Here is a 21,738-nt window from a genome sequence, read left to right as displayed (position 1 = left end):
AGTGCTGGAGGACGCATGCGGCTGCAGTAGAGTGCAGAGCTGATGCTTCCTGTATCACTCCAGTCACAGTCGGAGTATATTTGGTATTACTCTGCCTGTGACAGCGGCCGGCACTATACAGGAAGCATCGGCTCCCTCTGGCGCCAGCTCTGTTCTTCACACTGATGCTTGGGGTTGTCCAGTTGGGAACCCGCAATCTGGGCTTGCCGACCCGCCATCCCAGAGCAGGAGATGGTGGGCCACATCAGAAGGCACATGTAGTCCGTGGGCCAGCAGTTGGGCACCCCTGATTTACAGGGACATTGCCTTATGTATACAAATAGGGATTCATTTTACAGTATAATATGGCCTTTTGGTGGGAATATGACGTCATGTGATGTCAGAAGATGGTGGGTGTCACTTCTTTCCTTGATTTTGATTGGTGGTAGTTCATTTATATTCTGTTTTCACTGTACACACTTTATCACATGCCTGACGAAGGGGTCCTGATGGGCCCTGAAAAATTGCACTTATGTTTGAAACATTGCACTTAGGGACGGTAGTGGCAGTAGGGAGAGGTTCCTGATGAGGAAGGAACGTGTAGGGTCGTGACTCTCTTGGACACCTTCCAGATTGGGTACTGGACAGCCAGGCCACATTTTTTCCCCTCTCAACAGTCACTGTCAGTCTGGCTGGAATCTGCTTCTTCCACATGGCTGGGAACTGTGAGTGCACCTGCCTGGGTATCCTTCCCACCGGGTTTGTTGTGAACCGTTACTGTATTACTTCAATACGAGTCTTCTATTTCTCCTGCCTGTGTGAATTATTTCCTCTGCACCACGCTGCGCCACACCTACATTTTACTGTGATAGGAAGTTAGGGGACATCCGAAATTGTGAGACGTCAACTGGGGATCTGCTGGCAACGAAGAAGAAATGTAACTCTTTCCAGCACTTCCTGTTTCTTATACAGAGCAGGAAGTAGAGAGAAATTTCCACAGTTGGGCAGGGGTTTTCACTATTCCCCACTCTTTCCATAATTTAAAAAAATAGACTTTTCTAAAATCCATATCCAAATCCAAAAACTAAAAATTTTGTACACTGCAGTTTTCCGTAGATGTGGTGTTTGCATTCATTTTCCTTTTTTCTGGGTTTTCCCACTTTATTTTCACCTGCAGATCCTGCAAATAACACACTTATGCTAATCATTTTACTGTATCTATGGAGGGAGTCATGGTTGTCATACAGGCTGAACTTTAAAGGGGACCTCCAGGCATGTAACTCCTTGCACCCGCCACCTGCCGCCCTCCACCTTCGGTAATTTTTTTAGACCCTATACACATCTTTTTTCTTGAAGTCTTTCAGCCATTCTGGTGACATCACAATAGGGTCCTCTTCTCTTTTGGCAGTGGCAGGGGCATTCTTCCAGGATCATACTGTGAGCCCAGCCTATGTGATGATGTGATTTAACCCATTAGGTGACAATGCAAATGGCATGCTGGGCTCAGAGGAAATGGGCAGAATGATTAAGTGTCATTTTGCCTTGAAGAGGACTTCTGGTGCTGGACCAAGGAGGAAGTCGGGAATATAACTGGAAGATGGAGTGGGTAAGGTAAGTGGATTGATAGAAGTGGGAGCAGGCATAGTTCACACAGGAAAAATAAAGATATTTGTTTTTGGGTATAGCTATGACCGCTTGCCGACCTCTGCACACAGATGTACGTCGGCAGAATGGCACAAGCAGGCAAATGGGTGTACTTGTATGTCCCTTTAAATTTGGCGCCTATCGGGTACGTGCCGCACGCTGCAGGAGCATGCCTGTGGGTCCCAGGAACTCGATGTTGCAGTGTCGAGAGGCAGAACAGGGAGATGCCTATATAAACAAGGCATTTCCCTGTTCTGCCTTGTGACATGACAGAGATCCACTGTTCCCTGTCATCGGGAGCAGTGATCGCTGTCATGTCAGTGGTAGCCCATCCCCCATAGTTAGAACACCTCCCTAGGACACACTTAACCCCTTGATCGCCCCCTAGCATTTAACCCCTTCCCTGCCAGTGTCATTTACACAGTAATCAGTGCATTTTTATAGCACTGATTGCTGTATAAATGACAATGATCCCAAAATGGTGTCAAAAGTGTCCGATGTGTCCATAATGTCGCAGTCATGATGACAATCGCAGATCGCCGCCATTACTAAGAAAAAAATAATAATAATAAAAATGCCATAAATCTATTCCCAATTTTGTATATGCTATAACTTTTGCACAAACCAATCAATATACGATTATTGTGATTTTTTTTTACCAAAAATATGTAGAAGAATACATATTGTCCCAAACTGAGGAAAATATTAGACTTTTTATATATTTTTGGGGGATATTTATTATAGCAAAAAGTAAAAAATATTGCTTTTTTTTCAAAATTGGCGCTCTTTTTTTTGTTTATAGCACAAAAAATTAAATCCGCAGGGGTGATCAAATACCACCAAAAGAAAGCTCTATTTATGGGAAAAAAGGGACGTCAAATTTGTTACAATGTCGCACGACCGCACAATTGTCGGCTAAAGCGACGCAGTGCCGAATTGCAACAAATGCTCTGGTCAGGAAGGGGTCGGGGTAAAATCTTCTGGGGCTGAAGTGGTTAACCTAATCTATACTTTTCACATATCACACAAAGCAATTCAACAGTGGCACAGCAATTGGAGGAAACCTGGCAAAACAGAGAAAGCTGAGCATTAAGCATATGGCTCTGTGAAAAGTGGTCATTCTGGTTTCCTAAAGCCCCGTACACACGACCGGACTTTTCAACATCCAAAGTCTGATGGAATGATTCCGGCAGACTATTCGATCGTGTGCGGGCTGCAACGGACTTTTGATTCGCAAAAGTCTGACAGACTTTAGAAATGGAACATGCTTCAAATTTTTCCGCAAGAACTCTTTGCCGGACCCAGTTCCTACCGAGAAATTCGCTCGTGTGTATGCTATTCCGATGGACTAAAACCGACGCTAGTGCAGCTATTGGCTACTGGCTATGAACTTCCTTATTCTAGTCCAGTCATATGTCATCACGTTCCAATCCGTCGGACTTTGGTGTGATTGTGTGTGGCCAAGTCCGTTCATTCGGAAAGTCTGTCAGAACTCTGTCCAAAGTCTGCCGGACTTAAGTCCTGTCGTGTGTACGCGGCATAATAAGATGGTGAACCAGGCACAAGTGAATGCAAGACTGGTGGGATTAGATTTTTTATCATCAACTGCACCCATTGCCCATCATCAATCAATGGAGCTCATTATATTGATGATTTGATGCAAAATGTTCACTTATAAACTAATTTGATGTAACATATCAAATGACCACTGAAGCATTCTATGACCATTACCTAAATAGCTTATGATTTGACTAATAATTAAATAGGCACATAATAATTAAATAAGTTCTCATTGTCTTACGATATTAAATAAGATTTAGGGCCGGTTCACACTGCAGGCGCGGCGAGGCGTCTCCGACTTGCCTCGCCGCAACCTGCGGCGACCTCAGCAGCGACTTGCAGAGGACTTCTGTATAGAAGTCAATGCAAGTCGCCCCCGAAGTCGCCCAGAAGTAGTACAGGAACCTTTTTTCTGAGTCGGAGCGACTCGAGTCGCTCCTCTCAGAACGGTTCCATTGTACAGAACGGGGGCGACTTGCGGGGGCGAGGCGAGGCGAGTCGTGTCGCCTCGCATCGCCCGCTGTGTGAACCGGCCCTTATAGTTCGGCTAAGGCTGGATTCACACCTATGCATTTTTAGTGCTTTTTGCATTTTGCAGATTTGCACAACAGAAATTGTTCCATTGGAAACCATGTTAAATGGACTGTAGTGAAAATCTGCAAAATGCAAAAAGCACTAAAAATGCATAGGTGTGAATCCAGCCTTAGACAAGAGGGCATCTTTCCTGGCCATGATTTTCATGGTTGTCTATTTCTACTACCGTAATAGATACAAAAATGTGATATTAAAATCATTTTATTTCAAAATGAGCTGCTAAAAGCATAACTTACACATACACATATACAGTATATACATATACTACTTATATATTGGAAACTTGTGGCAGGATGTCGCAGTAGCAGTAAGTAGTAAAGGGTTTCACATTGCTACCAGAGGTGTTGTGGTGGTAATTTTGGCATTGAATTCTGATTTCGTTTTAGTTATAGTCTTTTCATAGTTTCATAGTTTCATAGTTAGTTAGGTTGAATAAAGACACCAGTCCATCCAGTTCAACCTGAGTGAGTGTCTACAATTGTCCCTATCCTTGTACACTCACTTTGGTTCCTACCCTCAAGGAGCTCACAATCCAAGGTCCCCATTCATATACTAGGGCCAATTTTGGACAGAAGCCAATTAAAGCGGAGGTCCACCCTAAAATGGACCTCCGCTCATCGGAATCCCCCCCCCTCCGGCGCCACAATCGGCACCTTTCAGGGGGGAGGGGGGTGCAGTTACCTGGATAATCCAGGTAACTGCACCCACTTCCGGGCTAGCTCTCTGCGGAACGGGGCGTACGTTCCGCAAGCGCCCGCCCCCTTCAGCAAGTGCCCCGCTGCCTGCTGGGAAACACACAGCTCCCAGAGGCAGCGGGGACCGTCCGGATTGCGCCGCACGGCTCGCGCATGTGCAGTAGGGAACCGGGAAATGAAGCCGAAAGGCTCCATTTCCTGATTCCCATACCCAAGATGGCGGCGGGACCCGGCAGCCGAGCGAGCGATCGGCTTCGGGTGCCGACATCGCGGGCGCGCTGGACAGGTAAGTGTCACTATTTAAAAGTCAGCAGCTGCAGTATTTGTAGCTGCTGGCTTTTAAAAAAAAAAAAAAAAACGCGGAGTCCCGGTGGACTCCCGCTTTAACCTACCTGCATGTCTTTGGCTAAAATTATATTTTAGTTTTAATCTCATTTTAATAACCTGCAATGGTTTTAGTCGTATTTTAGTCAACTAAAATCTCCAGTACATTTTAGTCGCTTAAAATAATTTTTGTCAACCAAAATCGAATGTGTTTAGCTTAATTGTAATGCATTATTTAGGGTCCTTTCACACGGGGCGGATCAGTGCTTATCCGCCCCGTGGATATCCGCTTGCTCAGCGGGGATCGCTGGAGCGATCTCCGCTGAGCAGGAAGATGACAGGTCCGTCTCTGCACACCGCGCAGGGACAGACCTGTCCCAGCGCCGCTCGCCCCTAGTGTCCGTCGTCACCTGATCCGATGACGGATGGAAAAATATCTTTTTCCTCCGTCGCACTTTTTCGAATCGGAGCAGGTCGGATGTCAGCGAACTTGTCACCGCTGACATCCAACGCTCCATAGAGGTCTATGGAGCATCCGTTCAGGTTCCGCCTGAAAAACTGACAGGCGGGCCTGAACGGATCGTTCATGTGAAAGGGGCCTTAGGAATTTCTATAGAATTTCCAAACTCATTATATACTAAATAGGCTTACCATGCTGAATATATATATATATATATATAACTCCCTGTTTGGGATACATTTTATTTCCCTTCAATTTTTTTGTGCCACATTAATACTATTCCAAATATTAATTTGCCCCTTCTCATCAAGAAGGTTTACACTACTATACATTTATATTTCCTATTGTTGGTTATACTGAGTTATCAGTGTGTATAGGTAAAGTGCAGCGCTTAAGAAATTGCACACAAATGTGAACAATCTCTCATATACGAGCCTATACAATATGCAAACAGTGTAAAACTATAAAAACGTATTACAATTTAAATCAATAAAGTGCAGCAATGTAAAGTAATGTGTTTCCATAAAAAATATATGTAAAAATATATGTAATATAAAAACTCCAAAGTAAAAGGATCCAGTGCAGAATAAGTGACTTAAGGTGGCATTGGTCACAATCCATAACCACTTTTGTATGTAAATATCCACCACCAAGACCGGCTATTGCACTTACCAGAGTGCTGATTCAGCAAGGCATGTATGCTCCAAGTATTAAATATAGAAGCAGTCCAGAAGATCTCACATCACCACCTCATGACTGAACAGATTTGCCGCTCATTCAGTTGTTTAAACATTCCAATGGGTCATAAAAGCAAAAAAGAGCCTCCACATAGTGTAAAACTGTATTGGGATATTTATTGAAAAAAAGGTAGAAAACTTACATCACATCCAGGAAAAATAGGCGTATAATAAAATCCAACAGAAAAACAGCACGTAGGATGCAATGGCCTGGATAGAATGAGGATCCGACGCGTTTTGTCTACTAAGACATCATCTAGGGGTCACTGTGATTGGTGTATATTGGGGTCATTGCGAAAAAATGGCTTTTAAAACAATTATGCTTAATTAGTTGGCGGTATCACTGGACGACATTACCTACCACTTAGAAGCACTCAATAGTATGGTGACCAGGCGTGCATCCCATGCCCCATTCTCGTCATCACATGTATGCTTCACATTTCGTTTTTATTGGAGGTATTGCGCATGTGTCATCCTGATAATACGTTTGCGCCGATATGAATACTGCGCCCACGTCCCCAGAATGAAACGCAACTGGGAAGAAAATGTATCAAACCTCCTCCTGGAGATGGTCAGTCAGCGCGTGACAGTCCTCGCTGTGGACAGAATCCCAGCTGCAACTATACTGGGTTATCAATTCTTATTTTATTTTTACTTGTTATCTCCTCGCTACTGTAGCAATGATATGAATGGTGTCAAAGACCTGCTCCCCGACTGCCATTTAAACTAGAGGTCATTGTTATTAGGCAGGGCGATGAAGGAGGCGTGGCCGTGCCTCTGATACACGTTCCTATTGGCCGAGCACTACAGCGAGCTGCACCAGCTCTCCACCTCTCCACCACCGAGTAAACCAGCTGGTGTCTCCCCAATTATTCTTTGGCAGGAGCAGAGACACACGCTGCGCCTGCCGCTGGTCCCTGACACTGTCATCCTGATGAGCCTGTTTTATCTTACCGAATGTGTGTGAATTGTATGCTTGTTTACCAATATGTGAATAAAACGTTACTGCATCAGAGGGGGTTTAGCGCTTCTCTCTCCCCTTCCCCTTTTTTGTCATGCGGGTAAATGTCCCTAGCTCATATTTTCGTTTCTTTTTCGTTCATTGACAAAAACAGATTTGATTTCTGTCATAGTTTCCGTCAGTGGACGAAAATGTTGTGTACTTTTAGTTTAGTTTTCGTCACTGTAAAAATGCTGCTGGTGAAAATATTGACAAAAATGTTGGCCATGGACCTCACAGATTAATTGAAAGACCAAGAAATCTGAAATTAGAGCATTACATAACCATAATACCATTCATGGAACAGTGCTCCCCTCTGAAGAGGAACTGCAGTCTGCTCACATAATTTATAATACAAACATATTTGCCATTCTGAAGCTTCTCTCCATATTATTTTATATATACTGTGATTTGTTACTTGCCAAATATGCTGCAGATATCTCCCTCCACTAAGTCTGGCTGCATTCATTTTAACTGTGGGCAGCTGAAGCTGCTGCCTGTTCATTTCCTGGTTTTACACAGACACACAGAGGCACACCTCCAGTGAGAGCCCTGCAGCTCTCATTGGCCCTCATATGACTCACCCCCCCTTCCTGGCAAATTCGCACAAGAGTGAGAGAGAGAGAGAGAGCTGTGCATGATGTCATAAGCCTAGGCTAATTACCAGACAAGAAACAGGAAGTGGGTTGTATTAAATATTTACTGGCAGAAAAAAATGTTTTGCTATCCAAAGTTAAAACAGCAAGGGCAGAGGATTTAATACATGGAAAGTTGAAACAATTACTGAAAGTCCGCTTTAAATTTAAGCACCTGGTGGAGTTTATTTTCTCCCTGGGACCAGTTTAAGAGTATGTACCAGCAGTAGGCACACTGCAAATTCGTTTTTCTCAAAAACAAATAAATTGCAGTGCTAATGAACTGAACCTTGTATTTGATGTATGCATTATACCAACCATATGATATTGCATCATGCATCAGCTCCAAAAAGTTTTAGACCCAGGAGAGGGCTAAGAGGCTCCAACAGTGATCCTATCTCCTCCACATAAAGAGGAAGGCCTGAGAAGGACAGGCATGAATACTTCCACAATCCCATTTAAACCCTCCAGCCTTGAAGATTTAACTTCAATCGAGCAAGAAGATTTGTTCATGCTTTCAAAGTTAACAAAGGAAAAATAATGTTCTTCAGTTTTAGGTTTTAGTGAGAACAAAGTCTTTCTACAAGCAAATTGAATAGCACTGTAGAAATCTGTAGTATCTATCCCTCTTCCCTCCCTCCCTTCCATCCTTCATACCTCCGTTTCCAAATATCCTTTCTCCATGTATTCCCGCTTTTCTTCCTTTTTTCTACTCTGCCTTAATTTTCTCCTATTCATCCTTTTTTGGGCCTTAGGCCCCTTTCACACTGGCGGTATTTTTAGTGGCGCTTCACCGTTGTTTTTGTGGGGGTTTTTGCCCACTAGCGGGGCGTTTTTAACCCCAACTAGCAGCCGAAAAAAGGTTAAAACAACCCGCACTTTGCCGGCGCTTCGGCGGTGGTGCCCATTCAGTTCAAAGGGCAGGAGCGGTGTATACACTGCTCCTTCACCGCTCCAAAGATGCTGCTTGCAGGAGTTTTTTTTATGTCCTGCAAGCGCACCACTCCAGTGTGAAAGCACTCTGGCTTTTACACTGGAGAGACAGGAGAGGCAGTTTACAGGCACTATGCAGGCACTATTTTTAGCTCTGTAGCGCCTGTAAATTGCCTCAGTGTGAAAGGGGCCTTAGAGTTGTTAATTAAAAATCCCTTCCCTTCCCTTTCTCACACTCTGCTTCTTTAAAAGAGAAGTGCGGGGAAAAAAATTGAACAGGTCCTGCTGTGAAATATTATATAAAATTTTTTAATTACATGGCCTTGTTAAACAGGGGCAGAAAAACTGGGCATTTGGTTTTGGTGGCGCCAGCACACTGTAACCCCTCACTGTCCTTTTTTAGGGGTAGGAATGGGCCCTGCTTAACTATTATTTCAAAAATAGTAATTACACTCCCCTGTTAAACAGGGGCAGAAAAATTGGGCGTTTGGTTTTGGTGGGGCCAGAACACTGTCAGGCCCTCACAGTTACTCTTGTTGGGCGCAGGAACTAGCCCTGCTGTGAAATATTATATCAAGAATTTTAATTACATGCCCCTGTTCAACAGGGGCAGAAAAATTGGGCCTTGGGTGGGTGGTAGTGGTGCCACAACACTGTAACCCCTCACAGATACTCTTGTTGGACACAGGAATGGGCCCTGCTGTTAAATATTATATAAAAAATTGGGTGGTGGTGCCTCTTAACCAAAAGTATTGTTGGAAGCTAGCATCATCAAGATTGCATAAGCAGTCTTCAAGTGAGCATAGGCAGTCTTCAAGGGATCCCAGATCCATAGCAAATTCAGTCAGTTACATCAGCATTAGGTACTTGATAGCTGCTGATCCAAGACTGATTTATTTTTATGAATGTGAGCCTATAAATGGAGTCTGTGGACAGGTGCACTTTTTGATCCATTACAATCCATAAACGCACATTCAGCAGCACTCAATATGAGTTCAGAAATCACGATTGATGCAGGACAGGCCAGTAGCTCAATTGCATATTGAGCAAGTTCTGGCCAGTGGTCCATCCTCAAGACCCAGTAACCCAGTGGATGCTCTGTTGGAAAGGTCTCCAAGTCTGCTCTTGCCCTTAGATATTCCTGCACTATATAGTGTAGACGCTGGCGATGGTTGCTTGAACCTTGGTGCTGAGGACTGAAAAATAGTTTAAAGGCATCGATCAGCCAGCCGTCTTTTCCACTGCTCTTCCTCTGACTGAACGAACCCTCAGCAACACGTTGTCCAGCACCAGGAAATGGTAACTTCCCAGGGCCTGGAAATGCATTACATAAACATTTCTTCAAGGCCTCCTTAAGATGTTTCATCCTCTGCTCCCTCTGTGAAGGTAGGATGAGTTCTGAAGCCCAATAGTGCAGCGCTGAATAAAAGTTTTAAATGTTCGACCCGAACATCAAGCTCATCCCTAATTAATAATGCTAATTAATAATTTTTCTCATCTCTAATTGCCAGTGGACCTGAATACATGCCTATTGGGTGGTCTGGTGGAGAAATTATACCCTTGCTCTACTTATAGGTTGCTTTATCTATCCAGAAAATTGTTTGTAAGATTTTGGCTCAAAACTAGAGCTCTCACATCTGCCCAGTAGGTACAACAGGTGAATACAATACTCGTTAGGGAAAAGATTGCTTATTAACATAGGAATGTGTCCGGTAAATTTATCAAAATCTGGCAGGAGTGGTTGGAGAACCCCGAGGTAGCCCCTCCTCAACTTGTTGTTACTAAATTACTCCAGGTATAGGCAAGGAAAGGGGAGTACATTAGCTTAAGCTATATGGGCGAGCATGGGATATTTTGTTCATTCAGGATGCTTCTATCATCTATTACAGTGGTGTGAAAAAGTGTTTGCCCCCTTCCTCATTTCCTGTTCCTTTGCATGTTTGTCACACTTAAGTGTTTCGGAACATCAAACCAATTTAAACAATAGTCAAGGACAACACAAGTAAACACAAAATGCAATTTGTAAATGAAGGTGTTTATTATAAAAGGTGAAAAAAAATCCAAACCATCATGGCCCTGTGTGAAAAAGTGATTGCCCCCTAAACCTAATAACTGGTTGGGCCACCCTTAGCAGCAACAACTGCAACCAAGCGTTTGCGATAACGTGCAATGAGGCTTTTACAGCGTCCTGGAGGAATTTTGGCCCACTCATCTTTGCAGAATTGTCCTAATTCAGTTACATTAGAGGGTTTTCGAGCATGAACGGCCTTTTTAAGGTCATACCACAACATCTTAATAGGATTCAGGTCAGGACTTTGGCTAGGCCACTCCAAAGTCTTCATTTTGTTTTTCTTCAGCCATTCGGTGGTGGACTTGCTGGTGTGTTTAGGATCATTGTCCTGCTGCAGAACCCAAGTTCGTTTCAGCTTGAGTACACGAACAGATGGTCGGACATTCTCCTTCAGGATCTCTTGGTAGACAGCAGAATTCATAGTTCCTTTTATCACGGCAAGTCTTCCAGGTCCTGAAGCAGCAAAACAGCCCCAGACCATCACACTACCACCCCCATATTTTACTGTTGGTATAATGTTCTTTTTATGAAATGCAGTGTTCCTTCTACGCCAGATATATTTGGACACACACCTTCCAAAGAGTTCCACTTTTGTCTCATCGGTCCACAGAATGTTGTCCCAAAAGTCTTGGGGATCATCAAGATGTGTTGTGGAGAAATTGAGACGAGCTTTGATGTTCTTTTTGCTCAGCAGTGGTTTTCTCCTTGGAACTCTGCCATGCAGGCCATTTTTGCCCAGTCTTTTCCTGATGGTGGAGGCATGAACGCTGACCTTAACTGAGGCAAGTGAGGCCTGCAGTTCCTTGGACATTGTTGTGGGGTCTTTTGTGACCTCTTGGATGAGTCGTCGCTGCGCTCTTGGGGTAATTTTGGGCGGCCGGCCACTCCTGGGAAGGTTCACCACTGTTCCATGTCTTCGCCATTTGTGGATAATGGCTCTCACTGTGGTTCGCTGGATTCCCAAAGCTTTGGAAATGGCTTTATAACCCTTTCCAGACTGATAGATCTCAATTACTTTCTTTCTCAATTGTTCCTGAATTTCTTTGGGTCTCGGCATGATGTGTAGCTTTTAAGGATCTTCTGGTGGACCTTACTGTGTCAAGCAGCTCCTATTTAAGTGATGCCTTGATTGTGAACAGGTGTGGCAATAATCAGGCCTGGGTGTGGCTAGAGAAATTGAACTCAGGTGTGGACAACCACAGTTATAGTAAGTTTTAACAAGGGGGGCAATCACTTTTTCACACAGGGCCATGATGGTTTGGATTTTTTTTCACCTTTAATAATAAACACCTTCATTTACAAATTGCATTTTGTGTTTACTTGTGTTGTCCTTGACTATTGTTTAAATTGGTTTGATGTTCCGAAACACTTAAGTGTGACAAACATGCAAAGGAACAGGAAATGAGGAAGGGGGCAAACACTTTTTCACACCACTGTATATACTAAATGGTACACACTTTGGGAGCTGTATGTTTTCAGTTCTTTGTGTTATAGTTAGTTAGTTTAATCTTGGTTACTATGTCTGATATCACACTTATTGTGCAGTTGAGTTACCCTATTTCAATGTATAACTTGTACCTGGTTCTTTGGGTATGTTCTACCCCAGGGGTGCCCAACCAGTGGCCCGCGGGGCCCTCTGATGTGGCCCGTGACCTCCTGCTCTGGGATGGCGGGTTGCCACGCCCAGATTGCTGGTTGCCTACCCACCATGCCATAGCATCAGTGTTGTGATTGAAGCCAGTGGTAGAGAGAGCAAGCAGCTGCGGAGCAGAGCCGCATAATCCAATGCTTCCTGTATTGCACTGGCTCCTGTCATAGGTGGAGTGATACCAAATGCACTTTGGCTGGGACAGCAAGTTCATTACTAAAATCACAGTGTATATATGGACATATCTGTTCTGCAGTGGTTACTGGGCTGCTTTTAAACTGATCTGCAGGTGTAGCTGCAGCTTACCTGCACTGAGCCATAGACTTCTGGTTTTACCTGTGGGTTTGGTGCACTTTCAGAACGTGCACCACACCTGCAGGATATGATAGAATTATGTGGCAAAGTACAGCTAACCTGCAGGAAAGCCACAGGTGCACTGCGCTGCATCCACTGTGTGGGTAGATCGCAGACCATCAGTGTAAAAGTAGCCTTAAGCCCCTTTAACATGATCTGACTCAAATTGGACCCTCCATTCACCTTGTGTCCGTTTACAACTGCCTATCTGACTACTTCCAGTCCGATCTGCTAAAAAAACAGAAGTGGATCCGCTCCCTTCCATTTTATCAGATGAGAGGGCCCATAGAGTAGAGTGGGCTGTGTCTGTGCCCGCTTTGCATACACAGAGTGGACGCGGACATGTCGTCTGCTCATTGTGGCCCGTGACTGGTTACTAAGTCACTTAAGTGGCCCTCGCTCTTCAAAAGGTTGGGCACCCCTGCTCTACCACTGTTTGTATCTTATTTCATTTCATGCACAATAAAAATATTTTTTCAGATAAAAAAAAAAAAAGTGCACTTCTTTGATCCATAGGAGAACTTTTGCCTTACATCTCCTTTAAATGTTTTTTTTTTCCCTTGAACCTTAGAGGAGATGAATAAAGCACTGTAGAGCTCACCTTTCTGAACCAAGGCTGTTGGGGTCCATTGATTGAGGACAGGCCAAACTCTCCTCTCTTTCTCATTTCTCTTAGTGATACATCCATCGTTTATGACCATGGCACTCCCAAACTAACAGATATAATGTTTTGGGGCCCTTTCATTTCTACTTTTCTAGTAACTACAATATAAATATAAGCCCTCTAGGTGGCAATTTAGAGTTTCATCCAAAGAAAGAAGAAAAATGCAGCCTGTTAGGAAAGCTCTTATCTCAGCAAGAAACCTTCAGAGTTCCGACGTCTTACTGATCCCAGAAAGACGTCTGACAAGTTGCTAATTACTGATAGAAGCAGCGCACGTGAATTTTAATTATACTTCAGTTTACTTTCGTTTGCCAATACTGTATAATTAATGCATTTCTACTCCAGGTACAGAAACTTTGTATACAAAATAGTATGATAAACACATATTATTAAATACAATTAGGGACTTTTGAGGAAAGTGTGAAGTACTTATAATATATATATGTAGTGCACTACTTCCTTGGGAGCTGCTGGTGTAGTTCATTACAGTACTGCTGGTTTAATCCCTTTCTTCCACCCCACTTGAGTAACAACAGACACAGTTCAACAGTTGAACGAGGAGCATTTACTTTGTTTGCTGCAGCATGTTGTATATAAGTGATGCAAGGAAGTATGTGCTGCCTCTTCTTCTTGTTCCATGTAAGTAGTTAGAACCCTTTCCCTGGCAAACTGGCAAATGCCCCTCTGAAAGACATCTTGGTGTATAGGAATGCTGGAAGTCCCAGAGCTCACCTGCCTCTCTCGCCTACTGCGATTCCTCCCCAGGCCAATTCAGGAAAGTCCAGGCACCCCCAGTCTACTCTGTCCACCTTGACAGCTACTTCCCGGTTCCTGTGAAATGATCCATCCCAGCTGGGATGCCTGGTTTCTTTTCCCAGGGTTTTGAGTGGGGATTGTAGAATTGTACCATCCAGCTCTGAGGTATCTGAACCCTCAGGGCTTCCGGTTAAGTTCCTGCTCTCCAGCCTGGGACCTCTGACACCCGAGGCCTTTGAGCCTGCTCCTGATGGTCAGATTATGCAGCCTCTCTCGACCCAGTCTCTTCCCATCTCTCCCAGGAAGCATGTGACCTCCGTATATTTGTCTGTTCCGCCCCTGCCCATACAACTTAATGATTAGGCCAGGGCCACATACACGGCCTGCTCTTCAGTCTCTGCCCCATCTTCTTTCCAGAACATTACCCTGGAGAATCAAGGGAGGTCTTCCAGGTTGAAGAACAGGTGGTTACACCCCCCTCTATTCTACTACTCCTCCCAAACCCAGATATATATATATATATATATATATATATATATATATATATATATATATATATATATATACACAATATATATATATATATATATATATATATATATATATATATATATATATATGTATAGTGCCTCTCCATTTGGTCCTGAGATTTATGCAGCTCACGCACAGCTCAGTTTGAGGACCTGATTTTTTTTTTGTACTGCAGTTTAGTAACGCTTACAGGTCTGGTTCCCCCATAGCGTGTTATTGGTCATTGAAAGTGATAATTTCTCTGCCTTTCTGCTCTTCTCTGTATCTTGTTAACATATGAACACTGTAGCACAAATTATTGCCTTCTTGTGCTGCTAATCAGTTTTTCATTCTGAGCTCTATTGTTCAGTGATTGCAAAAGGCTGATACTGCATCAAGTTGCTCTTCAAAATTCATGTAGACAGGGGCGTAACTATAGGGGGTGCAGCAGTCGCGACCGCAACTGGGCTCTGTGCTGCAGGGGGCCCATGCAGCCCCCTCTACATATGGCCGGCAGCAGCATAGGCAGCTAGGGGTACCAGTGCACCATGCACTCGAGGTGGAGGGTGACTAGCAGAGCTCCATGCTTGACTATCGCACTGGCTGCTCTTTAGTTGTGCATTCCCCGCATGACCTGTGTCCTCGGCCAGCTCCTTAGAGTACCCCTCTCCTGCTCCATGCATTGCCGCTCAGTCCGATGTCTGTTCTCCCCAGCCAGAGTCCCGCCCCTCCCCGAGTCCGGCCCACACTGCACTGCATACTTCTCCCGGGTAAACAAACTTTAAGCACACAGATGCAGTGCAGCCCTATGAGAGCCGGCTCCCGGAGGACACTGCAGGCTTGTCTGCCAGCCCCCCTCCTCCCCCGTCATACACAGATGATGAAAGGTCTTTCTGGGAGATATGCTGATCGCCTGTCCAGCACACTGGATGGAGTCCAGGCCAACATTGATGAGTGCGCGGCCTACAGCTTGGTCATGGTGAGTGAGAGGACCCCATCCCCCACACACCATGACATACCCCCTCCATCTCCCCCTGGGGACAGGGCCCCCTTCTCACATGGGTACAGGGACCCCCACCTCCCCTGGGGACAGGGACCCCTTCTCACCTGGGGGCAGTAACTTCATCTGCCCTGGAGAAAAGGCCCTTATCTCTTCTGGGGACGGGGACCCCATCCTGCCTAGGGACAGTCCCCCAATGGGGCACCTAAAAATAAAAAATAAAAAAAATAAAAAAAAACTACTGATGCCAGTGGTGGAACTACAGGGCTCACAAAGGTCATACCTGTGACCATGCCCTGGAGTTCCACCGCCGGACTCGGAGGGAAGGGCCACTGCATGTAGAGATCTATTATTCAATGTTTTAACCTAAGATTTACTCAACCTTCACCTAAGATTCACCTACACCAGTGATGGCGAACCTTGGCACCCCAGATGTTTTGAAACTACATTTTTCAGGATGCTCCAGCACTCCGCAATGTAGTTGAGCATCATGGGAAATGTAGTTCCAAAACATCTGGTGTGCCAAGGTTCACCATCATTGACCTACATTAAAAAAATGTGCTTAGTTGTCTAATAAGAAAGCCCATTGTTGCCTACATGCTTAGAAGAACTTATTGTACCGGATGTGTCGTCATGGGTTTACTGGAAGTGGTGGGTCCAGTACCTTAATGTATGTGTCTTCTGAAGATGCCTTTGGCTGGTGAAATGTACGTCGAGTATTGGACCTGCCACTTCTGGTAAACACATGACGTTATGTCCGATGTCATAGTGAGGCTTAGAACACGCGCCGATTTGGAGAGGCGCAGAGTGGAATATTTTAACGCAAAGTGGTATACACTTTTTTTTACAGAGGTCATAAAATCTTGTGACTTTCAGGTTGCAAAAGTGTGAAAGTGAGGTCCATTCAAGCAGATGAGAAGACACCCATAGGTAGGGCGAAGGGCACGTTGGTGATCAGAGGCAATTACTGAAGAGTTTTGGTGTATGGAACTGCAAATTTGTCTTCAGGAGCATTGAATAATTTATTTATGTACTGTATATATAGCTAAAAGATGGACTCACATAAATGTATATATTTTATATATAGATGATTTTTACACTGTTTTCAGGTATTTATTTATGCACTATAATTTGAATGCACTTTATGGAAGGAGAGCGCTGCACCTTTTTATTTTTATTTTTTTACATCTATGCATTCACGTTCCTCATGGAAAGCCTACATTACAGCTTTACAACATCAAAAACTGTATTTCTTGATGATGGATGGGATGATAAAATGGCTTTCCATATCATCGATAGTGATGGCCGAACGGTTCGCCCGGCGGTCGTTTCGCGGCGAATTTCCGACATTCGCGGTCCGCACGTTCGAACGCCTTTTTCCGTCGTTCGCCGCGGCGGACTTACGTGTTTAATGTATACAAGAACTTTAACCTTTGGTGACACGTTTATCATGTGATACAGGACAGCCAATTGAGACATGACAGCACATGGACACTTGTACATTCCCCCTAACCTATAAATACACCCGATCCGGTGGCCATTTTACATTCTTTCTTCTGTTACGATAGGGACAGGTTCCTGTGTGGAGTAGGGAGAGATAAACCACTAGCTATTTGGTACACAAAAGTTCTTTTCAGGACTGGTATAGGTGTTAGGTGTTGATAGGTTTGCTGTGCTGCTGATTCTTGCAGCAGCCTGAGTGTCTTTTGTTAGTTTAGAGAAAGGGAAAGGACGGTGTATGCTACAGGGACAGCCAGATTAGTCTTTCATCATCATCATCATCATCATCATCATTAGCTGTTACTATCAAGGTCCACAAAAGAGCTGTTCCAGTAACCACTAATCGTTCTCTTTTTTTGCCAATTTGTATAGGGACAGGAAGGAAGCAGTGTTGTCAGGCAGTGAGGGTAATTTTAAAGACTTGCTGTTATTATTAGTTCCACAAAGGTTCTTTTCAGGACTGGTATCAGTGGTACAGTAATAGGCTTGTACATGTATAATATTCTTTCTTCCAAATATAGAAAGGATATTATACTTGACTGCTGCCCTTCTGCTGCAGTCTGCTAAACATTCACAACTCACTTGTTCCACAAAAGTTCTTATAAGGACTGGTAACTTGGTATAGGGTGCTACGGTACATAGGCTTGAGTGCGGTACAGTCTGCTGTTCTGTAAGGACCGCTATCGGTCCACAATAGATAGGGTTGACGTGCACCACTGCTGACCGCTCACCTATACTGCAGCAGTCCTTCAGCGGTATAGGGACTGACGTACAGTCTGCTAATCACTAACACACAACCTGCTTGTTCCACAAAAGTTCTTATAAGGACTGGTAACTTGGTATAGGGTGCTACGGTACATAGGCTTGAGTGCGGTACAGTCTGCTGTTCTGTAAGGACCGCTATCGGTCCACAATAGATAGGGTTGACGTGCACCACTGCTGACCGCTGCCCTATACTGCAGCAGTCCTTCAGCGGTATAGGGACTGACGTACAGTCTGCTAAACACTAATACACAACCTGCTTGGTCCACAAAAGTTCTTATAAGGACTGGTAACTTGGTATAGGGTGCTACGGTACATAGGCTTGAGTGCGGTACAGTCTGCTGTTCTGTAAGGACCGCTATCGGTCCACAATAGATAGGGTTGACGTGCACCACTGCTGACCGCTCACCTATACTGCAGCAGTCCTTCAGCGGTATAGGGACTGACGTACAGTCTGCTAATCACTAACACACAACCTGCTTGTTCCACAAAAGTTCTTATAAGGACTGGTAACTTGGTATAGGGTGCTACGGTACATAGGCTTGAGTGCGGTACAGTCTGCTGTTCTGTAAGGACCGCTATCGGTCCACAATAGATAGGGTTGACGTGCACCACTGCTGACCGCTGCCCTATACTGCAGCAGTCCTTCAGCGGTATAGGGACTGACGTACAGTCTGCTAAACACTAATACACAACCTGCTTGGTCCACAAAAGTTCTTATAAGGACTGGTAACTTGGTATAGGGTGCTACGGTACATAGGCTTGAGTGCGGTACAGTCTGCTGTTCTGTAAGGACCGCTATCGGTCCACAATAGATAGGGTTGACGTGCACCACTGCTGACCGCTGCCCTATACTGCAGCAGTCCTTCAGCGGTATAGGGACTGACGTACAGTCTGCTAAACACTAATACACAACCTGCTTGGTCCACAAAAGTTCTTATAAGGACTGGTAACTTGGTATAGGGTGCTACGGTACATAGGCTTGAGTGCGGTACAGTCTGCTGTTCTGTAAGGACCGCTATCGGTCCACAATAGATAGGGTTGACGTGCACCACTGCTGACCGCTCACCTATACTGCAGCAGTCCTTCAGCGGTATAGGGACTGACGTACAGTCTGCTAATCACTAACACACAACCTGCTTGTTCCACAAAAGTTCTTATAAGGACTGGTAACTTGGTATAGGGTGCTACGGTACATAGGCTTGAGTGCGGTACAGTCTGCTGTTCTGTAAGGACCGCTATCGGTCCACAATAGATAGGGTTGACGTGCACCACTGCTGACCGCTGCCCTATACTGCAGCAGTCCTTCAGCGGTATAGGGACTGACGTACAGTCTGCTAAACACTAATACACAACCTGCTTGGTCCACAAAAGTTCTTATAAGGACTGGTAACTTGGTATAGGGTGCTACGGTACATAGGCTTGAGTGCGGTACAGTCTGCTGTTCTGTAAGGACCGCTATCGGTCCACAATAGATAGGGTTGACGTGCACCACTGCTGACCGCTCACCTATACTGCAGCAGTCCTTCAGCGGTATAGGGACTGACGTACAGTCTGCTAATCACTAACACACAACCTGCTTGTTCCACAAAAGTTCTTATAAGGACTGGTAACTTGGTATAGGGTGCTACGGTACATAGGCTTGAGTGCGGTACAGTCTGCTGTTCTGTAAGGACCGCTATCGGTCCACAATAGATAGGGTTGACGTGCACCACTGCTGACCGCTGCCCTATACTGCAGCAGTCCTTCAGCGGTATAGGGACTGACGTACAGTCTGCTAAACACTAATACACAACCTGCTTGGTCCACAAAAGTTCTTATAAGGACTGGTAACTTGGTATAGGGTGCTACGGTACATAGGCTTGAGTGCGGTACAGTCTGCTGTTCTGTAAGGACCGCTATCGGTCCACAATAGATAGGGTTGACGTGCACCACTGCTGACCGCTCACCTATACTGCAGCAGTCCTTCAGCGGTATAGGGACTGACGTACAGTCTGCTAATCACTAACACACAACCTGCTTGTTCCACAAAAGTTCTTATAAGGACTGGTAACTTGGTATAGGGTGCTACGGTACATAGGCTTGAGTGCGGTACAGTCTGCTGTTCTGTAAGGACCGCTATCGGTCCACAATAGATAGGGTTGACGTGCACCACTGCTGACCGCTGCCCTATACTGCAGCAGTCCTTCAGCGGTATAGGGACTGACGTACAGTCTGCTAATCACTAACACACAACCTGCTTGTTCCACAAAAGTTCTTATAAGGACTGGTAACTTGGTATAGGGTGCTACGGTACATAGGCTTGAGTGCGGTACAGTCTGCTGTTCTGTAAGGACCGCTATCGGTCCACAATAGATAGGGTTGACGTGCACCACTGCTGACCGCTGCCCTATACTGCAGCAGTCCTTCAGCGGTATAGGGACTGACGTACAGTCTGCTAAACACTAATACACAACCTGCTTGGTCCACAAAAGTTCTTATAAGGACTGGTAACTTGGTATAGGGTGCTACGGTACATAGGCTTGAGTGCGGTACAGTCTGCTGTTCTGTAAGGACCGCTATAGGTCCACAATAGATAGGGTTGACGTGCACCACTGCTGACCGCTCACCTATACTGCAGCAGTCCTTCAGCGGTATAGGGACTGACGTACAGTCTGCTAATCACTAACACACAACCTGCTTGTTCCACAAAAGTTCTTATAAGGACTGGTAACTTGGTATAGGGTGCTACGGTACATAGGCTTGAGTGCGGTACAGTCTGCTGTTCTGTAAGGACCGCTATCGGTCCACAATAGATAGGGTTGACGTGCACCACTGCTGACCGCTGCCCTATACTGCAGCAGTCCTTCATCGGTATAGGGACTAAGAGTTTTGTCACAGGGTCATTTAAAAAATGACAGGCAGAGGAAGAGGCAGGCCCTTCCGCAGGGGTGGTAGGGGTAGGGCAGGAGCAACAGGCTTGAGCCAAAGTGGGAAGTTGCAGAAGGTGCGTTCAATTACTTTAAAGGATGCACCAGACTTGGTTGAGTGGCTCGCTCAGCCTTACTCTTCTGCACCCTCCTCATCCTCTCGATCTGCACCCTCTTCTTCACTCTCTGCTATGTGCACCCCCAAAGACACTACCACCAACAACACGACCACCACCACCACCACCACATACCTTCCGCTTGAGTCACTGGAATTATTTTCCGATCCATATCAAGAGGACATTTCTGATGCGCAGCCACTCTTGGTATTGGATCAGGAAGAGGAGGTAGCAACAAGCGCTACTCAGCAGTCTGACGCCAGTACCCAGATCAGCCCAAGGAGGAGGTTGGTCCCCGGTGTTGCTGCCTACTCCGAGATCTCTACTTATAGCGGTGGGGAAGGTGACGTTGATGATGACGTGTCTAGTGATGTCACGTGGGTGCCCACAAGAGAGGAAGAGGAGGGGAGTTCAGAGGGAGATATGGACCAGCAGATAGGGAGGAGAAGCAGCAATGACTTACATTGCACAGCAGGGACAAAGCAGACTGCAAATGTATCAGGAGCGAGTCATCGACCATGTACGGTCACATCTGGCGCTCCCAGGACACCGGCACATGGCTCCGCAGTGTGGGCTTTTTTTAACGTGTCCGCTGCTGACAATAGCGTTGCCATCTGCAATCTTTGCAGTCAACGCGTTAGTCGCGGTAAGCCCAATACTCACCTAGGGACGACCGCCTTAAGAAGGCACATGAGCAGCCATCACCGAGCCCAGTGGGAGCAACGGAACACACAAAGCCACACTGCAGGCTCTCACCGTCCAGCCTCGTCTTCTACTTCTCCTTCTCCTCTCTCCTCACAATTGTCCTCCACTCCACCTTCCATCACGCCAAGCTCACATTTTTCTGCAAAAAGGCAGGCTTCCGTGGGCCTAATGTTTGAGCGTAA

This window comes from Lithobates pipiens, unplaced genomic scaffold (genome assembly GCF_037356315.1).
Source record: "Lithobates pipiens isolate NorthernLeopardFrog02 unplaced genomic scaffold, aLitPip1_a1.2 Scaffold_18, whole genome shotgun sequence".
NCBI lineage: Eukaryota > Metazoa > Chordata > Amphibia > Anura > Ranidae > Lithobates > Lithobates pipiens.
Note: the sequence above shows the minus strand (reverse complement) of the source record.